Raw genomic sequence first — 22,649 nt, forward strand, 5'->3', positions numbered from 1 at the left:
TGTCGCAGAGCGGCTGCACCCGTCCAGAGCCTGTGCTCTGCAACAGGAGAGGCCATAGCAGTGAGAGGCCCGCGTACCGCAAAAAAAAAAAAAAAAAAAGAAGGGGAAGGGAGCAACAGATGGGCTACAACATTTTCTTAACCGCCAGCCCAGCAGGCATCCACGTGAAACAAAGCTTTATGAGGCTCACCTGTGCTCACACTGAACTTTCCTGCTCTGAATGAGTAGGAGAGTGGATTTACACACGCCCAGCCCCCAGCCGCGTGTCATACTCCTGTTTTAACGAGTTGTTCTGGCAAGGGGTCCTTCTCCAGAACTCATTTCCTCATGTTGGCAACACAGTTAAGAAAAACACACCCATTTGCCAGCTCCCCTCATTGTCTGCCCTAATTAGGGGGGATTTTGCTGTTCTTTCAAAATGGCTGTGGAGGGCAAAGGGATGCTGCAAGGGGAGTGACCCTCTGCAGGGGTGACCATTCCAAGTTCCTCTTAGCAGGGACCTCAGACTCTGTGCAGGGCTTCTGCATGACAGGATCTGAAGAGAGTCATTGGGAGAACTTTGGGGTCAGATAAACCTAACTTTACAAATTGGTCATAACTGAGCAACCACAAAACCACCTCCTACACCAAAACCTATGAAGTGTGGCTTTCCTTTCCTTCAAAGGAAATGTGTTGACCTAAAAGAATGTACTAGAGCTCAGGAAAGCTGAAAATTAATGAACTCAAAAAGCTAGAAACAATAGAAAACTCACTTTTTAAAAGTAGAAAAAAATCGATAAGAATAAAAGCAGATGTAAACAAAAAAAGAACCAATAAAATAGATAATTGTTGATGAGTATAGTAAAGAAAAAGAGATCAAAGAAGAAGTCATAAATAACATTAGGTATGAAAAGGGGCCCATAAATAGAGTTACGGATGAGATTTTTTAAATTCTAAGATACGAGAGGCCCTTTCTGCTCTGCACCAGTCAAACCCTTCCTGAAACATATTACTTGCTTCTGCACAAAAAAGCAAATGATTCTCCCATATCTTCCATGCATATCTGTACTGTAGCACTTATCACAGCATATAGTTCTTTCATTTGTCTCATCCACTAGCCCCAGAACTCATTCATGGAAGGAACTATATCTTATTTATGTTGGTACTTTAGCTCTAAGCATGCCTGGCCTGTAGTTAGTGCACAATAAATTTTTGATAAGTGAACAAAGTCAGAGAAGAGTAGCGGGATGATGAAAGGGCTGAAAATTTTGCGATGAGGAAAGCCTGAAGGAAAGAGGGCTGTCTGATCCTCCAAAGAGATGTTTACAGAACACACTGTAGCTGCCTTCAAAAGTGGGAAGGGCTGTCATGGGGAAGAGGGTTACATTTTTCTGTATAGCCCCACAGAATAGACTCAGAGCAGCGGGTACAACGGAGATAAGATTCAAGAGGCAGAAGAGCCAGTTGGATCACTTGACTTAGAAGATGCCTCTCTTCCCAGAAAGTTTCTGTTTAACTTATTTAAAGGTAAGAAATACGTCTCATTTCTCTTAAACGGATCATAAATATTCCTGCTTTTCTTCCCATATACCACCCCCCACCGCACCCCCAAATCACCTGTAGACAGCCAAGGACGGTGGATGGTCAAGAACTATTTTTTGGCCAGCTTCAGGATATAACCATGCATACACTACTTCCCATATTTCTGTCAGATTTCCAATTTCAGAAATGAGCCTCGTCAGGTTGGTATGAAGCCTGTTTCTAGCAAAACCTAATATTCCACTGAGCTGCCTGCCAGACACTGCTAGTATCAACATTCTGTTCTTCACTCTGAATTGCAATTTAAAATCAATTGGGCTTTTCCCCAAATATCTCAGCCACCTGTTTAAATCCTTTTCCTTTATGCCCGGCATGAACATATTTCTCCAAAAATTGGTATTAATGACTTCATCAACTGCATTAAATGTAGAGTTTAGACTGACTTTTTCACTTGATCACAGCTCACCAGCTATCTGCAAGGGTTTTGTTCTTGATGCAAACCGACTCTTGAGAAGCTCACCTAAAGTTATATTTTCTATGAAGACCGCTTTCAGACAAGAAATGCAATTACTAAAATTGCATCTGCTATTTGTAATTACTTAGGTCTACACCTGTGGTGAACTGGGAAGGAGGGCATCTTCTAAGTCAGAGAAGAGTAGCAGGATAATGAAAGGGCTGAAAATTTTGTGATGATGTTTGCAGGTCCTTGGCTATCTGTTCACAGAGTGAGGCCAAACACCGATGGGAAATCCAGTGCACGTGGGAGGGCCCACACTCTCGTAGGTTTCTCTTTAGAGTGAATGGGGCGAAGGTTCACTGCATATTGGTAAACTCCTAAGTTCATGGAAGTTCTTTTCTTCCAGGGTAGAATCCACCCATCTCCCTCATCAGGGTAAAATCCTGACTGCTGACCCTCAGGGAGAGGCAAGCATTCTGCCAGGGCCAACTACATGAATTACAGGGCCCAGTGCAAAATGAGAATGTGGGCCCTTTGTCCCAAAAGCAGGAAAAATTCCATTAAAGTTAGTAAAATAGAAAGCTTTTCCCCCTCTTCTGCAGTCTCTCTCTCAATTGGTCACGGTGTTTTTTAGCTGCTACTTAAAGTTGTTCTAAGTAAAAAAAATTAAAATTTTACATTATTAGCATGAATTTTACTGTTCATCTTTATATTGTGCAATGCCAATTTTACATGCAATTATAAGAACATTGAACTAGGGCAGAATCACTAAAATTACATAATTTTTGTTGCATAGCGTGTACTTGCATGTATATTTCATTCTTACCAAAACAACGGCTGGACACACACATACAGCTGTTTTCATTTCACTTCTTGATAGGTTCTACCAACATTCTCTACCGTGACCTTACTGCTGAGTAAGTTAGCGCTGGAAGGAAAAGGAACTATGGCTTTGCCCTATCTTTCCTTTTCCTTCTTATCTTCGTCTTCATTGTAGGTGGTCTGGCTAATACAGGGAAGCAACAGGAGTAAGAAAGGGTGGGGTAGGGATCCTTGGTGGCCATGTTTCTTAGAATGCAATTGCCCTAGTTCTGATTTAAACAGAAAGCGTGGTCCCTTGGGGTCTGTCAGTGCCTCAGTGTCCTCTCTTATAGACTAACACACTTACCTTGAATTCATTCTGAGGCTTGCCCAACTACCACACATCTGGATCCATTGGAACTCTGTGCTCATGGGACGTTGCAAACACTATCCTCGAATGGGGCGGCAAAGAACCATGGACGTGCACATTGCACCTATCTCCTCTGCTCACAATCACGCTCCACCATCCCATCGAACTTCACTTACAAAACACAAGTTCAAAGAGAAAACTATTAAGAACTTCAAGATGGCGGCAGCAGAGTGTTCAGTCAAGCACTGGACCTTCCTGAGGACTGTGTCTGAGAAGCTAGCCCTGTGCGCTAGGCATCGCTAGGCACACTTCCGCTCAAAACCCTTTTTCCAATCCACTGCCTCACCCTCACCCATGATAATGCCTGGTTTCTCTGAGTCTGAACCTCTCCTGTTCAGTTTCTTCAGAGAAGAAATCTGCTCTATGTTTAAGAGCCAATCCACAAGGCACGGGGGAAGCAGGCCCAGCGTTGATAAGGGTTTCAGTGGGACAAACACACATAGAAAGTTGGGAGGGTTCCTACAGCCTGAGTGGGGCAAAGGTGGGGGGTTAGGGAAGAAGAGGGTATAAATACTAAACCAGTTAATGGCCATCAGGTCTTGGAAAATTAATCTATTATCGACACATCAATTTCTTTCTTTAATTGAAGATTATTGCTTCTATTAAAAAATATTTTGCACCTTAAAAATGTCTTTGTTAAGTCTGGCATGTAAGCATTTGTGATTTCTCCAGTGCTTTTGTTGGAGTAATGGGAAATAATGGATTCTGGAGTTTACAGACATGGCATTGAACCCTGGTCCTGGCACTCCCCAAGCATAGCTATAGATAAATTATTTAACCTCACTGGGTTTTGCTTTTCTCTTCTGAAAACAACAGAGGTAACAATATCTATTCTCAGGCCATGCTTGCAAAAATGAAATGAAAGTTGAAATCATACAACATAGTGCCTAATACTATTCTTGACGTGCAATGAATACCAGTATCCTGCCTTGCATTGTATATTATAAGAATCTCTTATGAATACATTTAAGTGAACCAAATAGTGAATTGAGAATGATAGAGGGCAATATAGCTTTCTTATCCTCCACAGACAATGGATAACAGATGATACATAAATACACAATTTTCCTTATCACACTGATGACTTTGCCTTTATATGTGGGGTTAAACAATAATGCATAACTGACTTTTATTTCCACATTGTACACAGGTAAATTTGATAGGATTTGATCAAGTATAAGTTATTTATTTGGGTTTTCTTTATGAGCTTGTTTTCATTTTGTTTTTATTGAGATAATGTTGGTTTATAACATTATATAAATTTCACATGTACAACATTGTATTTCTACCTCGGTATACACTACAGTGTGCTCACCGCCAAAAATGTAGTTTCCATCCATCACCATACAGCTGATGGTGTATGGTGTCCTTAAAGTATGCTCCAGGTGTGCTTAAAGTGTTTCTTTCTATGCTACTGTTTGCAGTTATTCCATTTCAGGTCACCAAACGATGGCTATCATGGGGCCATGTTATAATCCAACCATGAATCATGTCCACATTGGGTACTTGTAAGCATGTCTTCAGTGCTGGTGTGCTGGGTTCATCCCATATCCTCCCTTTAAGCAACTGTGTTTTGCTTTTTTAACATTCATGATAGAGAATGTCAGGGATGCTAAAGAAATTACTCGGGAACCTGTACGTGTATATGTGACTGGTCCAAGGCTTAGAGCCAAGTAGGGAACTGAAACATCACAGTTGTCAGACTTTCAGTTTGACCAGAAGAATAAAACCCTGCAGAAATGTCAGAAAGTTACAATGCGTATCCAATACAATGTAAAATGGTAAAAACTGTAACAACACAAACTTAACACAAACTAGTCCATGACTAGGTGGTAGGTATGTGATAGTGGGAGGAAGGGATGTTAGAAGGTGATCGCTCTGGGTTGTGCAGCCTAGCAGGGAAGGTGGCTATCTGTCCAGATAGAGAAGATGAAGCAAAGCCATTACATAGGCAGGAGACTATCCGCATTATCTCACAGAAAAACACCTTCATGATTCTCAAAGTTAGGAGTAATCCTGTAGTGCCTATTCTCTATGCATAACAAATTTTGGTTTTTTGCCTTGCTTTCGATATTATAAAAATCTCTTATGAGAAACAATGGCTTAAAGTGCAAGGAGTAAGTAGGATGGAAAGACTTGTTGACTCTCACTGAAAAACGTGGGAAAGTTCGTTTTGCTCTTGTCTACCCCCATCTGCTCTGCAGGAAAACAAATGCCCTGGTACTGCTACTAAGCGTCTTCCAAGGAATTGATGAGAAGGAGAGGAAGCCTTTCCAGATGCTCCGGAGCTTCAGAAAGCAGTAAGGAAACGTATATCATGCCTTGCCAGAGAAACAGGACATCAAGTAAAAGTCTAAAGGATCTCCAGGAAAAGTTCCAACCAGGACGACCCACGAACCCATGAGCAAATTAGAATCTCTGCTTTTAATTCTGACAACAAGAATATTCCAGAGTTTGCCAGTGCTTGCCGGTGAAATCATCACCATCTTTCAATATATTCTTGGATCCAAGACTGGCCTTAATAGTAGATGGTGTAAGTGGTCAATTATGAGTTTGAGAGCGCTGGAAATCCCCCTACCCCTTGTAACTGCCGTTCTATCACTAGAAATTCCTATATTTGCCCTCATATCTGCAAGAGCACACAATAAAACTTTAATGCTGTTTAGAGGGCTATCTAGCGTTGGTATTGGCTAACCCTCAGAGGACATTGCCCTCCACTGGTGCTTTAACGAAGAGGAAGAATTAAAACAAGTCTCAGACTTTCTGAAAACCAGAAGAACAAAAGGCTCCAAGGGAAGCAGAGGATGGTCAAGATAACCAGGACTTCCTTCTCCACAATACGCTGTCCTTGAGCCTCCTCTTAAAAAATAAAAAAATAGACTTGCTTCACTTCTAGCAGTTAAATTTCCTTGTAGTTTTTCCTGCAGATACCTTGCTCAACAATGACTCCATTTCGCTAATAAACTACCCAGTACTCCTATCGTTGCCACTCACTGCACAGCTGGAATAACCGGGTCACAAAGAAACACCTGCCTAAAATTCCATGGGTCATCAGATGCCCAAGCAACTGCAAAATTCCCAGTCCACGGACCCAGAATCTCATGAGCACAGGAAGAGCGAGAGGGTAACTATCCAGGTCTATTACTAGCCCTTGCTTTTCAGCTAGCTTTCTTGGCACACTTGTTTACAGAGAAATATGGCTCCCATCGTGTGTGTGCGTAGAACATACAAGAAGTAGTCTTTTTTTTTTTTTTCCTCCTTGATAAACAAAAATAACCATGACTACATCAACGCAAAGTAACTGCACACATTTTTTTTTTCATTCTTTGGATTTGCCCTTAGAAACTGCCATCTACTAATAATAGCAGTTGAATAATTTTTTTTTAATGGACTGGCACAGACAATCTTGTATTTGACTCCCTGGAACTGACAGTATTTTCTTTGGTTGAGGACCAAATGGAAAACTGTGCTTGGTTTCTGAGACACAGGAACTCTATTTTGAGAAGGAATCAAACACCAAGGGATATAACAAGTGTTCTATGGCAAATCTGAGTCAGATAAGCCTTTTCTTAACTCCCCAATTTCAGTCCAAAATAAACTTCTCTAAGGGTTAAGTCAGTATGCAGTGTGTGATGTACCTCTTCCTTCCAGCATCCTCTCTACTTGATGACACAAAAGAAAGAAGACCAAGAGTGTAGCTGCCTCTTAGAGGATATTCGTGGAAATCAGGAGAAAAATAGAAGAGGACATGTATAGAGAAGGTTGAAGAAATTAGTATTCTTATGTCAGAAAAAAAAATGGTGTAAATGGGAATTTAATTCTTAGGTTCCTCACATATGACAACAACAATAATAATAGCAACAATTTTTTCATGATTAGGAAAAAATACCAATGGGCATACAGAGCAAAGAGTATTCTGAAGTCCTAGGAAGCAGCTCAGAGCAGCCTGGGAAGGCAATATGGAGGCTCTGGGCAGAAAGACTGTGGTCTAGAATGAGAGGATTGTTAGCTCTGCTTGAGCGTTAAAAAAAAAAAAAAGCCAATGGGGTAAATTCGTCTTTGAGTATGTAAGGGATAAACAGCTGCAAGATGCCATCTGATGTTCTGTAATAAGGGCAGAACACAAATTACTGCATCTGAATTGCTGCCACTATCACAAAATAATGCAGTGAGGAGAGTGTAACTGGAAGTTAAATCAGGACTCTTCATATCTCTCTTCAAGTGAGGTGTTGATACCCTTTAGATATCAGATACCCTAAAGAGTATGAAACAGCTCCCCACACCCAGAGTTTACAAAAGAAATTTCTGAGAATTGGTACTGTACCTCCTTAGCCCCATCACTTATTTTGAAAATATAAAAAGGATGGACAAAGGGGAGAGAGAGAGAAACAGTTAAGAGACTCAGTGGAGAAGGTGGTTGCCTTGAGTCTGCCCACCTGAAAGGGGTGGAGGGGAAGAGAGAGCTTCCTCTGTCCTCTCAGCCTAGATGGGGTGGGGGTGGGGGTGGGGCTTCCAAGGGACCATCGAAAAATCTGGAAATGGGTTTCCCTCTGTCAGGCGACACAGAGGATTGGTTCCTGCATCACTCCTGAGAGAGCTGAAACAGTCCAAGGAGGTATGATGGAGGGTGATATTGGGATGGGCCCGCATTCCCTAGTAAGGATGTGTCAATGATCGCTGTGGAGCAGGTGTGAACCAAAGGGCTTTGCGTCGGGTCCTGTACCTGAGGGTGGGCTGTGGGGGGAGCATGGTGGTATGGTGCAAGGACCAGGATGCTGGAGATGAAATCCATCAGAACTACATTCTGCCTTGGATTTGGTTACGAAGATTGAAGGAGGGACATCTTGGCTCTAAAAACTAAAACAACATTGAAAGATTTAAGTAAGATGTAAAAAAAAGAAGGAAACAACTTGATTGTTCAGAGCAAAGCAAGATGAGGAAAATTCAGTTATAAACTTTAATGTAAGGTGTATACTACTGATAGAGAGAAATTAAGAGTTTTGAGACAAAACCAGCTGTCAGACAGGTAGAAAATATGATATAGCTGTTGAGAAAAGAGAATGCTCCCGGAACAGATGGGTGCACCTCTGAGCTTTATAAAGCATTAACTAGCTGTTTAAATAAGTCCTTAGCAGATGTTTTCAATGTAATTTTGGAGGTGAAATGGAAAAAAAACAAAGTCCAAAGCACAAGGGGAATTGATATCACAAATAAGAGACATTCTTGAATGCAGAGTGCAAGTTATTGTCAAACGTTTTTCTTTTTTTTTTTTAAGACTAGCCACAGTATTTGTAAAATTGGAGTACATTACCAAATTCTGCAATTAAAATCATGTATATTGCATTATTAGCCTTTAAAAGAAGGAAAGAGACACATTGAAAGGAAAAGATGGCTTACCAAGGAAGCTACATGGTATGTACAGCTATTCATCTTGAGACCAAAATGGGGAGTAAACCTCCATATCTGCATTGCTACTTGTAAAAGGTTTGTTTTTGTAATGGTACCCTGTTTATAATGAATAAATTCATTAGGAAGGAGATAGACCACAAAAGGAGAAAGGAAAAAATGCTCATTGATCTGTGTTGAACATTATTGATGTTCAATACTGTGTTAAGAATATATGTATAAAGAAGAGAGTTGATTACATTGCACAGAAAATAAAACAGGGCAGTGAGTTTTCTTGTAAGATGGCTCACATACATATATACACACTTAGGTATATCAGCAAATGTTTATCAAGTGCCTCTACATGCCAGGGAGTGAACTAGGTGATGTACAGAGAAGATAAATAACACCTCGTCCCTACCCTCAAGGAGCTGACCTTCCTTGCTGGCTGTTCTTATCACTACTAGTATCTATTGTTACCTGACTTTCCCTACAAGTGCTACATACACCCACACCTTAGCCATCAATCTGTAGGGATGGTGGAGGGGGAATTAAATACGGGGAGCTAGAGAGATGAAGTGGAGGCATCTACGAAGACTCAGACACCACACGAGAGAGGCTAGAGAGGAAAATGTGTAAGATCATCACTCCACTGGGATGGAGACCCATATATCTAACCACTCAGCCCATTTGCTTCAATACCTTGACTACATGTCATCATTTAAAGTGGAAGGAGAGAAGGCATGGGAGAGGGAAGGGAAGATAGCACCCATGCCTGTAAAATCTAGGCATATGTATTGAGAAATGATATGAACAATCCAGGAATGAAAGACATAGAAATGGAAGGAGGAAAGAAAGGATTAACTTATTTAAATTGTCATTTTCAGAATTCACATCACTCAAGGGGTCATTAAATCCAGCATAGTGGTTTAGAGCACGGGTTTTTGCCTTTAAACAACCCAGGATTAGAGCCAAGGCTTTGCCACTCACCAGCTGTGTAACTTCTAAGGTTCACGTCCTTCATCTGCATAATGGGAATAAGAACAACACCCACAAAGTGTTGCTATAAGGATTAAATCAGACAATGCACACAAAGAACATTTATCCCAGGGCATGGTACTTATAAGAACTCTAGGGACTTCCCTGGTGGCACAGTGGTTAAGACTCTGCACTCCCAATGCAGGGGGCCCAGGTTAAATCCCTGGTCAGGGAAGTAGATCCCACATGCTGTAAGTAAGAGTTCGCATGCCACAACAAAGGAGCCGGCGAGCCGCAACTAAGGAGCCCATAATCCACAACTAAGACCCAGCGCAACCAAATTTTAAAAAAAGGGGGGGGAAGAACTCTACAAATGTTTTCTACTATTATGATTATCAGAGCATCTTGTTTGTGTGGCACTACAGAATTGATCATTGATGCATTCAATAAGAAGTTATTGAGCATCTATGACATGGCAGACACTGTGCTCAGGATACAACAAAGGATAAGAGAACCTAGTTCCTACCTCTCATAGAGCTCAAAGTTTGGGAGGAGAATTACTCTATAAATGTGATGTTCTTGGCAACGTTCTTGGCATCGAAAATTTCAGAAGAATCCTTCCAAGACTCGTGATGGATCAAACAACTCTTACAAAATAAATAAGAAAATCTTCCTGATATGAAAACTAGAAGGGGAAAAAAATGAATTCAAAACACATGAGCCTGAGACATGATGGAACATTTATCTGACACTGGATCTTCTGGATTAATTACAATGACCACGAGCCTTGCTCTTGCATACTCGATTCCTCTGATGGTTCCCTTCCTCTTTACCTTCACTGCCACTCTTCTAGTTCCTTTCTCAGCATCTCTAGCAAGTACTAGACTCTTTTCTGGGTTTCTGACATCCGGGCTCAGTCCCCTCTAATCGTTCCTCAAACATCCCTCAACAGTCATTCACGTCATTTCCAATCATCTCATGCCCCTGTTTAAAACTCCCCAACACCTTCCTGTTGTCTACAGGGTAGAAGCCAATGGCTGTGCATGGCATACATAGCTGTTCATGAACCAGACCCTTCTTATAGCCCAGGTCTTGCCAGGTCCTCTGCCAAAACTGTTATTGTCTTAATTATTTAAAGGTTTCAAAAGGACCATATTATCTCATCTCCGTTCTTCCACATGCTGTCCCCTCTGCCCAGAAGACCCCCTCCCGCTCTGTGGGATTCCTCTCATATTATCAGGGCTCCTCAGACCTTGATGATTCGGGGAATCTTAATGGTTTGTCACATTTTGTTTGTTTCTGTGTCCATCCCTCCAACTGAACTGCAAGCTCCTTGTGGGCCAGTTGTCTTATACTTTGGTACCCCAACATCTGTAATATTATGTACCTCAAAATAGATGCTCAGTGGAAAAGTATCTATTTTTTTCACATGCTTATTTACTTGATATTCATAGAAACTGTGCCCTTTAGAAACTATGGGAGAGTCCCACTGTCAAATGATAAAACCAGAATTAAGAAACATTCAGTAACAAGTTGTTACTTAAATTCTTGCAGTGTTTTCACATTCTCTCTTCGTTCTCTTAGTCCACGTGACCTCTGAGTACAGGGATGTAAACCAAGAAAAACTGAATAATAAAAGTAAAAAACAACAGCAAGAAAGCAAAAGGGATTTTTAAGTGTAAGCTGAAAATGAATCTAACTCATGATTCTCTATTTGTTAATCACCTCTCAAAAAATGTACTCCCAGGGGCTTCCCTGGTGGCGCAGTGGTTGAGAATCTGCCTGCCAATGCAGGGGACACGGGTTCGAGCCCTGGTCCGGGAAGATCCCACATGCCGCAGAGCAGCTAGGCCCGTGAGCCACAATTACTGAGCCTGCGCGTCTGGAGCCTGTGCTCCTCAACAAGAGAGGCCGCGATAGTGAGAGGCCCGTGTACCGCGATGAAGAGTGGACCCCGCTCGCTGCAACTAGAGAAACCCCTCGCACAGAAACGAAGACCCAACACAGCCAAACATAAAATAAATAAATTAATTAATGAATTTTTTTTAAAAAGTACTCCCAAAGAAGAATTTTCTACATTGTTTTCCATCCTCAAACCAAACAAAAATTTTCATCATTGATGACCTACTCACTCTTCAAAACTTTAATTCTTTTGCTATTTGTAATCAACTTTAAATTTCCAAAATGTCATTAAGTATTACATTTAGTGATATAACAAAACCACATGCCAGGTAGGACACTGCCTGTAGGACTCATGGTTGGTGATGCCTGGATGATCCAGATAAGGAAGCAATATTGCTTTAAGCCACAACAGCTCTCAACAGTGTCACTGGTCACAGGGAGAGAGGCAAATTCACAGGCAGCACCGTGGGAGTTAATGAATGGCTGACCAGATGGTGCCTGTCAGAAGGTGTTGACTCTTTAGACACCTGGGACTGTTTCCTGGAAGTAAATGAGAGGTGCAACAGAAACGGACTGCATCTCAATCACACAGAAGCAGAGAGGCCCACTGTTAATGAAAATGATCACATTGCCGGCATATTTTTCTTCTTATGATTTTTTGTTTGTTTTACATGATAGACATGGAGGAGGGTCTAGCTGAAAATATACTATTCATAGTAAGTTATGCTATGGAGTAAATATGAAAAGCTATATATAAACTGCATATTGGTATTCTTAATTAGGAAATATCAAATAGAACAAGGAAAAACTCCGAAATAATGGTAAACTTGCCTGGAATTAATAAGGGTATTTCAACGACTATACCATGCACTGCTTAGAAAGAAGTAATCGTTGAAATACAATGACCTGCCGATGTTATTGAAAGACATTCAAACGGCAGAGCTCACTAAGGACATGCTGGCACTTCTGACCTTCTAACATAACACAAAGAAACCACTCTTCCCAGTTCGACCATTTTCATTTGTTGCTTTTTGCAACAGGTGAAATTTTCCTATTACATGCTCACTGATGTCTCTGATGGGTAAACCCTGACACTCAGTGATAACTTCCTAGCAGATAGAACCAGAAGGAAACTTCATTGACTTTTTGTTGTGATCCAAGAACGTTACATCTGTTGTGTTACTGTCAGGTACTGCATGAAATCAACTATATAAATGCCAACCCTAAACTACGGGTAGGCAGTTGGATCGAAGTGAAGAAGTCAGCAGATCGGACGATCCACTTATTGGCTATATGACGCCAGACAGGTGCTTAACCTCTCCGTGCCTCGTTTCCTGGTTGTAGTGAAGATTATGTGAAATGAATGAAAGGAACTTGACATAGAAGCTGGCATGAAATTAAAGCTCATATGAATTGCTTTTCCTTCCTGACTACGGACAGCACTCTGTTACGTTCATTCATTCATTTCGTTCTTGTTTTTCCATTCTCCTTGATTGCCAACTGTGCATTTGTTTTCAACCTTGCATCACCCTGAAAAGCCTTCTAGAACTTCAGAGATGTATCCAGAAATTTGCCTTGTTTGTTATCTAACAAAGGAAGCAATGACTATATGAGGATGATACGGAGATACTGACTATCAATACTATCATTTTTTGCTGCTAGACTCAACCCCCTCAGCAGGGGTCGATGTGGTGGGTTTTTCCATTACAATGTCCTCTGTGCTGGGTATTGAGCAATTCTTGGGGGCAGAGCTTTCTCGCAGAGAGTTTAAACAACGCAGTCAGCAGAAATATGTAAAGTTAGCACTGACCAAGATATGGGTCATTTCTTTTCTGTCTCTTTTAGATGTGGTTTTTTTATTTGTTGGTTGTGAGATGTGCATCCGATTACATACACATACACATTTCTCACTGCATAGGTTTACCCACTCACTCAGCCTCCACCTCCACCTGCATGAAAGACTGATGTAACTATCAAGATGTGGAACCAGTTGTTTCGATCACAATAACAATGGCATATTTTTGGTTCCAATAGACTTAATAATGAAATAGAATGAATAACAGAATGAGAAAGATTTTGACAATTTGTACATGTGCATTCTAAAAGCAAAGGAAGGCAAAGAGAATACTGAACTCAGAAATGAACATTCAACGGCACGACACAATTAGCATGGCTTAGAATACAGAGGTGATGCTGACGCTGTTTACAACACTAGTTCAGCCAACCTGGAATATGATGTGTAGTGACCACTGTTTAACCGTGGACTTGAAAATGTGATTGTATCTATCTCAGAAAAGTCTCCAGCTTTTAAAACTTACCTAAATTCCAACTTAAGACATTCAACCGTGAGGCAAATATCCTAAATGCTAATTCTGAGAGACCAGAATTCTCCTGATACTATTGGTGAGTTTGAGTTGAGTCAGGGCTTTTGCAGACAATGACCTGTGGACAGTATTACTAATATCAAAAAGCAACAATATTTCTACATATTTGTCTCATGTCACGCTTCTCTCAATACCATCCTTTTATCTGTCTCACCAGTGTCACTAGTGAGACAAGCATTAAGACCAAGTACATTCAGCACTGCTGAGGATTTTCACTTTGAGAGCAATGCATGCATCCCTGCAAATCAGTTGACCTCCTAACTCTAACCCAATAGATTTGTCATACATCCATAAGTACCATTTACAGAACTAAAAGTGATTCCCTCACAAACATTTGCGGACCACCTATGTCTAGTTATTTAGAACGATATGTGCACATTGCTTGCGAGATGGCCATCACAAACATGAAACTAAGATATATATGTGTCAAATAGAAGTTGAATTTTAATACAGCTTTCCTCCCTAAAGAGCCGTGATTTTCACATTTCAAGTTCCAAACCAGGTTTAGCTCCATCTTGATTCCTAATTTCCCATTAGGGCAACAGCTTGTCTCCATTGGGCTAAAAAGACAGAGAATTGAGACAATGCTCTGGATCATTTGGGCCAAAATCCACTTTAGCTTCACATATTTGTGCCGAATAGCATTTTGGTCTCATTTCTCTTTTTCACTTTGCATTTGCAGACCCAAGTAAAGAAGAATTAAATACTGAGAGATGATGATGTCAGTTAGAGTATTATTAGGCCAGGCTGTAAGAAGACACTCAAATTAGCTAGTGTATGTCATTCATCATGGCTCATCGAATGAGACTGAGCAATTTAAATACAGGAATTTCTGGTCTTCTGCCCCACCACGGTAAAGCCACTTATATTCAGGTCAAGTAAATGTCTAACTTCTAAGTCCAGTGACTAGAGTAAACGTCCCTGTCACCCAAGCCTGTCCTCATCCCCTGCTCCCTGAAATTTTCCCAAACTGCCTAAGAATTCCTAAAATTCCTTTCACATGGGGCAAAGTTTTTCATTTCAAAATGTCACTGGGAAGAAGCTATGTGTTTACTCATTTTTATATTAAGGGATGGATATCCGTAGGGGGGTAGCTCCTCCTTTTTATAATGTAGAACTGTTAGAACTCAGCACTGGAAGAACAGTATCCTAGTGAAGAAGGTTGGCCTCTCGGGGTGTTGGTTCTCCCTCACCCCACCCTTCACCAGAGTTTCACCTCTTTGAAGTTCTCTTCTTTCAGTTTCCATAGCCACCCCCATGCTGACCCCCAGAAACGCCATGCTCCCCTTTGATATTCTAGGCCACGCATGACTAAAACCTCTTTTCTCAGTGTCTCTTAGCATAGCTGATACTGACTAGAATACTCAAGTCTTTATTCTATATTAAAGTTCAATGCTGATGAGGGCAGGGGAAATGGAGGAAACAAGAAATGGAAGGAAGAAAGAGAACGAACAGTCTAGGACTCTTTGTCTAGAAGGTTTCCATGCCTAGGAGCTATGTCCTTTCATTCTCACATCAATCATATAAGGGAGCTTTTATTTTTCACGCTTTATAAATGGTACAACAAGATGCAGAGAGATTTAATAACTCGCCCAAGATCAACCGTTGGTAAATGGCAAAGCTGGACTCCAAGCCCAGGTGTGCAGGACCTTAGGCGCATACACCTGGATCACGCAGAGCCCCAAAGGATGCCCACAGCTTCCAGGTTAAGTTGCTTGGGATTCCTAACTCCCCATACCCACCCTATTCTGTAAGGAGAGTACCTCGCCAATATCTGGTTAAGTTCATGCGTAAAACCAAGAGAATCATCCTGCAGCTGCCCTGGATTTGACTCTCTGGTTTCTGGCTGTCCAGCCTGAGACACTCCTTTCAAGGTGACTGGTTCTCACTTAAATCCAGTAGGTCCCTGCCCTTTACAAACAGAACACAAAACAACAGTACCTTTTAACCATACAACCTTCCACATGACTTCCACACAAGAGTTACACACAAATGTAATAACAGAGTGCTTCCCCTCAAACAATAGTCTTGTATTGTTTTCGGAGGCAGGTACTGGGTACAAAAAGGAGGAAGAATGTAGTGGAAGCCATTGTAAGCATATACACGTTAAAGGAAGAGCAGGCTGGGGTAATGCCAATCAGTCCCTTTCCCCCTTTCTCTGCTAAGAGCCTGCTCATTTCTGAAGGCTCATCACAGATTCTTCCTCGTCCTGGAGTTTTTTTCTGATGTCTCCATGTGGTCCAAATTTACCCATTGTCTCATCTTGTAACGTTTTGTTTATACCTTTATTACTGCCCTAGAATTATGCTGTATCATGGTATTATTCGTTGTTTTTGGTCTTCTACCCCAAGTAAAGTAAAAAGCTCCTTTGAGGAAGGGCTGTGCCTTATCTCACATAGTTCTTGAGGCACGTTAGAGCCAGTAACAGCAGTAATAATACTAACAGTAATGGCCATTATTTATTGAGTACTTACCTTGCGTGTCCCAGCCTCACAACCCTTAAGATAAGGGTTACCAGTCCTTTTTTAGATGTAGGAACCAAGGTTCTAAATAGCTAAACAACTTCTCCAAAGTCATGCAACCAATATATGGCTTCAATCTCACATCTGACTAATCCCCAGAGGATGTGTTTTTTTTTTTTTCCAGTGACCACTAAATAAGTGTTTACTGAAAGAATAAGGATAGTAAAACTTCACCTGCTTCTCAATTTTGTTCTGTAAATGGCCCAAAGTAAATCAACAGGTGGAAGAGGTGTTTTGGTTGTTGTTTTTACTATCTAATATGGTCCTGTCTGTCTAAGTGAGCCCCATTTCACAGGCTTGTATTTCCAAGATGCTCAAACATAAAAGTGTATGAATATTACGAATATAAAAATAAAGAGGAGAATGTAAGAAAAGGTAAAGGTGATCAAAATGTATAAACTTCCAGTTATAAGATAAGTAATTCCTAGAGATGTAATGTATAGCATGGTGACTATAATTAACAATATTATATATTTGAAAGTTGAAGAGAATAGATCTTAGAAGTTCTCATCACCAAAAAGAAGAAAAAAAATTGTAACTATGTGTGGTGATGGATGTTAACTAAACTTATTGTGGTAATCATTTTGCAATATATAAATCATTGCAAATCATCAAATCATTATATTGTACACTTAAAACCAATACAAGGTTATATGTCAATTATATCTCAATACAAATAAATATGTATCTAAAGATATAATTTTTTTTAAATCTTTATCTCTGTCAGGATTCAGGTGCCCCTTCTTATACTGAAGAGACTCTTATCTCCTAGCAAGCCAGCCAACTCACCAGTATTACATGATGGTCAGTCTCTGTCAACTTCTACAGATGCTCTGTAGGTGCTCAAATCCTGTGGGAAAGCGTAAAACGAATCTGAGAATTTTCTGAGATCCATATTAGTATGTATTAAGTGATGTGAATTCAGTATTGTCATTTTTTAATGGAATGAAAAGTCTGTAAGGGAACTAAGTAGTCTTCAGGTTATTTACTGTGGGGAAAAAAAATAATTCTTCATCCCTCAATGAATCTTCATGGCACTGCACACAAAATCTGCTTACCAGAGGTCAGTGCTGTGAATGTTAAATGACTTCTGTGTGAGAATACTTAGATTTATCCTTGCTTTCTATACAAAGACTGCCCCTGTTCCACTGAGGCAGAGACGAGTCTTATACCTGGTGATAATATTAATCAGACATGAACAGATGAACAATGAGGGATATGGAACTGCCATTACTAATGGTGGAGAAATTGGAAGCAGAGAAAGAAAAATACAGGTAATAAAGTCACATAAACACACATAAGCACATACTTGGGAGAGGAGATAGGAAAAGAGTTATCATGTTCATTATATTGTGAACAGGGCAATTGGTAACTTATATAATAGCCAAAATGATGCGCTAGCAACAGTATTAATCTCAATTGATATTATAAGGTTAAAAAATGGTTTTTGCCCATTTGCTCAATCAACTAATCAAATTAGTTTGTTCTAACAACTTATCTTGGGTCATTAATTATTAACCGTGTTAGGCTGTTGCGAGGGAAAAACTAAAAGATAGTTATTTTCCTCAGGCTTTCAGTCTCCTACACTGCACATTTTTTACATGCTTACCCTGTGCCAGGCACTGTTCCCAACTCCCTTTGTCCCACTAGACCAAGAAATCCTTGAGTGTAGGAATGTGAAAAAACCATTATGACGCAGCATGGTCAGTACTAACCAGAAGGATGGCCTTCTGGGAAAGCTTCCCAGAAGAAATATTGATTGAGATGATCTTGAATAATGGGTAAATGTTATGTATTGGAGGCAACAAGGGCCTGAAGACAGAATGCCACTTTTAGAAAACAGTAAGAGAGTCCACATGATGGAATAGCAGCATCTCTGAGGAAACAGAAGTTGAGGTAGCTGGAGTGGGGGGGTAGGGGCCATGCACAAAGGGTCTCAGATGCTATGATCTGGAACTGGGACTTTATCCCATCAGTGATGGAGAAATACTAAGGGAAAAAAACGCATGCACAGAAAAATACAGCCAAGAGCATAAGGGAGCAAAACTATGAAGAGCCAATGATTAAGAGCTAAAAGTTCAGTGGGCCTGTCTTGAAGGTTGAATAAACAGAAATGAGAAGATCAGTCGGGGCAGACACAACAACCATTCCCAAATCCCCTTCTCTTGTCTTGCTTTCCTCCCCCTATAAAGACAAAAAATCAGGATACTGGCTTTCTAGCCTCCTTTAAGCTAAGGTTGGCCATGCGACCAGTGCCCATGAGATCCTGATCAGGCCACTGAGCTTAAGAGAAAGTCTGCAAGAGCTTCTCACATACACAAACACAAAGGAATTGGACAAGCTACTTAAAGATTTTTCTTTCCTAATAAAGGGAAGGACTTGGGCTTCCCTGGTGGCGCAGTGGTTGAGAGTCCGCCTGCCGATGCAGGGGACACGGGTTCGTGCCCCGGTCCGGGAAGATCCCACATGCCGCGGAGCGGCTGGGCCCGTGAGCCATGGCCGCTGAGCCTGCGCGTCCGGAGCCTGTGCTCCGCAATGGGAGAGGCCACAACAGTGAGAGGCCCGCATACCGCAAAAAAAAAAAAAAAAAAAAAAAAAAAGAAACTATTACCTAATTAACTCTAGACCAGTTCATTTTATACATTATCTTAAAAGGTCGGTAAGCACTATGTTAATAATAGTGAGTAACAAAGTCATACTAAACTAATACCACGCAGCATTTGTAAATCCATTTTATAATACCCTCCTTGTATTGTTACATGCTTTATTGTTTACTTTTTCTGTGGTTGCTAATTGTTACATAGTTCTCTGCTGGGGGCTGGAATCCCTTAATACATCTCTTAGAGATTCTTAGTTTCACAGTTTCTGAAATGACAACAGAGCTAAAACAGAAGGAAATACAGTATCAAACCTCTGCTGGTGTGATTTCATATAGCGTCCTGAGAACGGTAACATTGTGTTTATCCATTTGCATATCAACTCCAACCTGTGCAGGAATATCAATTGCTCTCCATAGCTGCTCTCATCTTTGTTTTTCTGAATGTAAGGCATGCCAGTGGTGCATGCTGATGAGCTGGTATCCTCTCGCCCACACACACAGAGGAATTGTACTCATCACTGAACTTCAATCTGTTTGAGAAACAGATACCTTTTGATTTGAGGATTTGAGAGCAGGTGTAAGGTTTTCTATTAATAAAACAAATGACAAATCAATACAAGATTTTATTTAGAACTAATGTATTTTTAATAAGTTTACTTTGACAAGTATATAATATGCTCTCATCACTGATTCTGATGAATACGTTGATCGGCAAATGAGATGCTGCAATGTGGAATGCATTAGCTCAGGCGTCCTATTTCAAGGGCTTGAATTTTGATAATCAGAATCTAATCATTTAAATGCCTTTTAATTGTCAAGATCTGATCGACAAATATGATATATGCCTGAAAATACGCATTCTAAACAGAGCACGGCATAAAATCTAAAAAAAACTGGTAGCTTCTATCTGTAGGAAAAGAATCCAACAAGAGAGAAGCACCAAAAAAAGATGGCTTAAAAAATGGATCCAAGTTCTGGAACAATATAACTATAATGAGGAACAAAGGTTCAGTTTAGAGAGGACCATGCCCACAGCTGCCGCCATGAAGGCCAGGACATTGTAACACTGTTCTATATTCTCAAGGCTGATAATGAGTGCTCTGGGTATATCCACGTTGTGGCTACAAGAACTGCAGTTCTTTGTACATCCTGTGCAAGAAAGAATCCTTTGACTTCTGGTTGCACCAATGATTAGCAGAATCTAGATCTGGCATCTGCTCAAAAAGACCCATCCTATTTTTAATGTGACACACTGGGATCCTGATTGCCTTATGGCCTGACATGCCCCATTACTTTCAGGATCGAGGACTCAGCATCAAAAGTGTACTCACATTTCTAAATGTTTTAAGAACTATCTGAGATAGGCTAGGACTTCTAACACAATGAGCATATTTGTACAAACAACCTAGAGTTGCATTGGACAGAAGTGCTAAAGGAATAGAGGATAAGCTTGAAAGCCCCACTCCAGGTAAAAAACATATTCATATTGAGAGTTCCTCTTACATTCTGGATAAAAATCCTTTTTTGACAAAGTTCAAAAACTGGTTCTAAAGTTCATGCATAAATACAAAGGACCTAGAATAACCAAAATAATGTTGGAAAAACAACAAATTTAGAGGACTAACATGGCCTGATTTCAAGACTTATTGAAAAGCTACAGTAAGAACGTGTACTATGGTGTCAACGTAGAAAATTAAACGGATGCAATAAAGAATCCACAGAGAGACTCACATATCTATAGCCATTTGGTTTTTTGTTTGTCAATACTGGTGTAAGAAAAAAATTGAATATCCATATGTAAAAAGGTAAAACTTGACTCACGTCACATCTAAAAATTATTTCAAAAATGGATTATACATTCAAATATAAAACCTAAAATTATCCAACTTCTAGAAGAAAATCTTACTGACTTTAGGTTAGGCAAATATTTTTAAACTGGGACTCAAAAAGAAAAACTTGATAGAATAGACTTCATCAAAACTGAAAATATTTGCTAAATTTGCTGTTCAAAAGGTACTGCTAAGAAAATGAAAAGGTTGGCTACAGATTGTGAGAAAATATTTGCAGAACATATATCTGATAAAGGACTTATATTCAGACTATATTAAAAATACTTATAACTCCATAAGAAAAGCAAACAATCCAATAAAAAAGGCAAAAGATATTAAAGAAGACACAAGGAAGACAAATAAGCATATGAAAATTTTCAACATCAATAGTCATTAGAAAAATGTTCATTAAAACCACTAGATACCCACTAGAATGGCTAAAAGAAAGAAAATTTTCTAAAAACAGAAGATGCCAAGTGTTGGTGAAGATGTCGAGCAACTAGATTCTTATGCATGGCTTGTGGGGATGCAGAATAGAACTGCCACTTTGGAAAATAAATTGGCAGTTTTTTTATCAGTTCAAATACACACATACAATATGGTCCAGCAATTCCACTCCTAAGTACTTATCCAAGAGAAATGAAAATGTGACCATACAAAGAGTTGTACTCAAGTTCAGAGCTGCTTTATTCATATTAATAACTGTCAAAAACTGGAAAGAACTCAAATACCCATCAACCGATGAAGGGATAAACTATTAGTGGTATATCCTTACAATGAAATATTGTTCAGCAATAGCATAGATGTTCTCAAGAGTCTTATGTTAAGTGAGAGAAGCCAGACACAAAAGACTACATATTTCCTTTAGATGAAATTCTAGAAAAGCCAGACAAAAGGATAAAAAGCAATACATACATACTGCAATGATTTTTTAATATGCACAGGAAATCAAAAGATATACATAAAAAATGTTGACAGGGATTGTCCATGAATAGGTTGGTGATTCTTTTCTTAATTATTTTCAACAATTTCCAAATTTGTATGAGAATGTACTACTTTCATAATATGGCCTTTAAGTATACAGAAAGGAATGCAAATAACACATACAAATACCTTTCCAAGGAAGGGACTGCTAGCAAATTTATCATGATAGGTAATTTGTTCCACTCTATTACATCTACCTGTTTAGTTCATGTTTTTCTTATTATTGAAGAACTTTTCAAAAATGTTTCCTCGCCGTGGAAGTAATGGTCCGAATAGCTCAGCTTCCACAAAATGCAATTCATTTCATCAAGACAACAATGGCTGGGAATACTACCTGGGCAGGTAATTCCACAACTGAATATCAGTATTGCTCAGGTACGGAACCTTTCTCATAGTAATTGGCTTCTTCAAATGCTACATTCAGCTTGACACAAAGATAGTTCCCTGTGACAATCAGCTTCTTAGCGTAGTTTTTTTTTTTTTTCTTTCTTTTCTTGCGGTTCGCGGGCCTCTCCCTGTTGTGGCCTCTCCCGTTGCGGAGCACAGGCTCCGGACGCGCAGGCTCAGCGGCCATGGCTCACGGGCCCAGCCGCTCCGCGGCATGTGGGATCTTCCCGTACCAGGGCACGAACCCGTGTCCCCTGCATCGGCAGGCGGACTCTCAACCACTGCGCCACCAGGAAAGCCCTAGCGTAGTTTTAATATGAGTTAAAGGTACAAAACTATACAAGTCATTTTCTTGAAAGTAATTGCAGAATAAGACATTATCTGTTATCAAAGCATAAGAAATATGTTGAAAAACTTACAAAGAGGGCCTCCCTGGTGGCGCAGTGGTTGAGAGTCCGCCTGCCGATGCAGGG

At 40.2% G+C, this 22,649-nt stretch overlaps 1 long non-coding RNA gene across 1 annotated transcript in view; it reads right to left on the reverse strand.

Moving 5' to 3' along the window:
* LOC114908083 overlaps window positions 1-17,219 on the reverse strand; it is a 68,675-nt gene extending 51,456 nt beyond the window's left edge. Inside the window, exon 1 of the long non-coding RNA XR_003796848.1 lies at window positions 17,167-17,219. This is a non-coding gene — a long non-coding RNA (uncharacterized LOC114908083). The remainder of the gene's footprint in view (window positions 1-17,166) is intronic.
* Window positions 17,220-22,649: the final 5,430 nt, after the last annotated feature.

The sequence above is a fragment of the Monodon monoceros genome, unplaced genomic scaffold, assembly GCF_005190385.1.
Source record: "Monodon monoceros isolate NGI ecotype Baffin Bay Population unplaced genomic scaffold, NGI_Narwhal_1 Super_Scaffold_3, whole genome shotgun sequence".
Lineage (NCBI taxonomy): Eukaryota > Metazoa > Chordata > Mammalia > Artiodactyla > Monodontidae > Monodon > Monodon monoceros.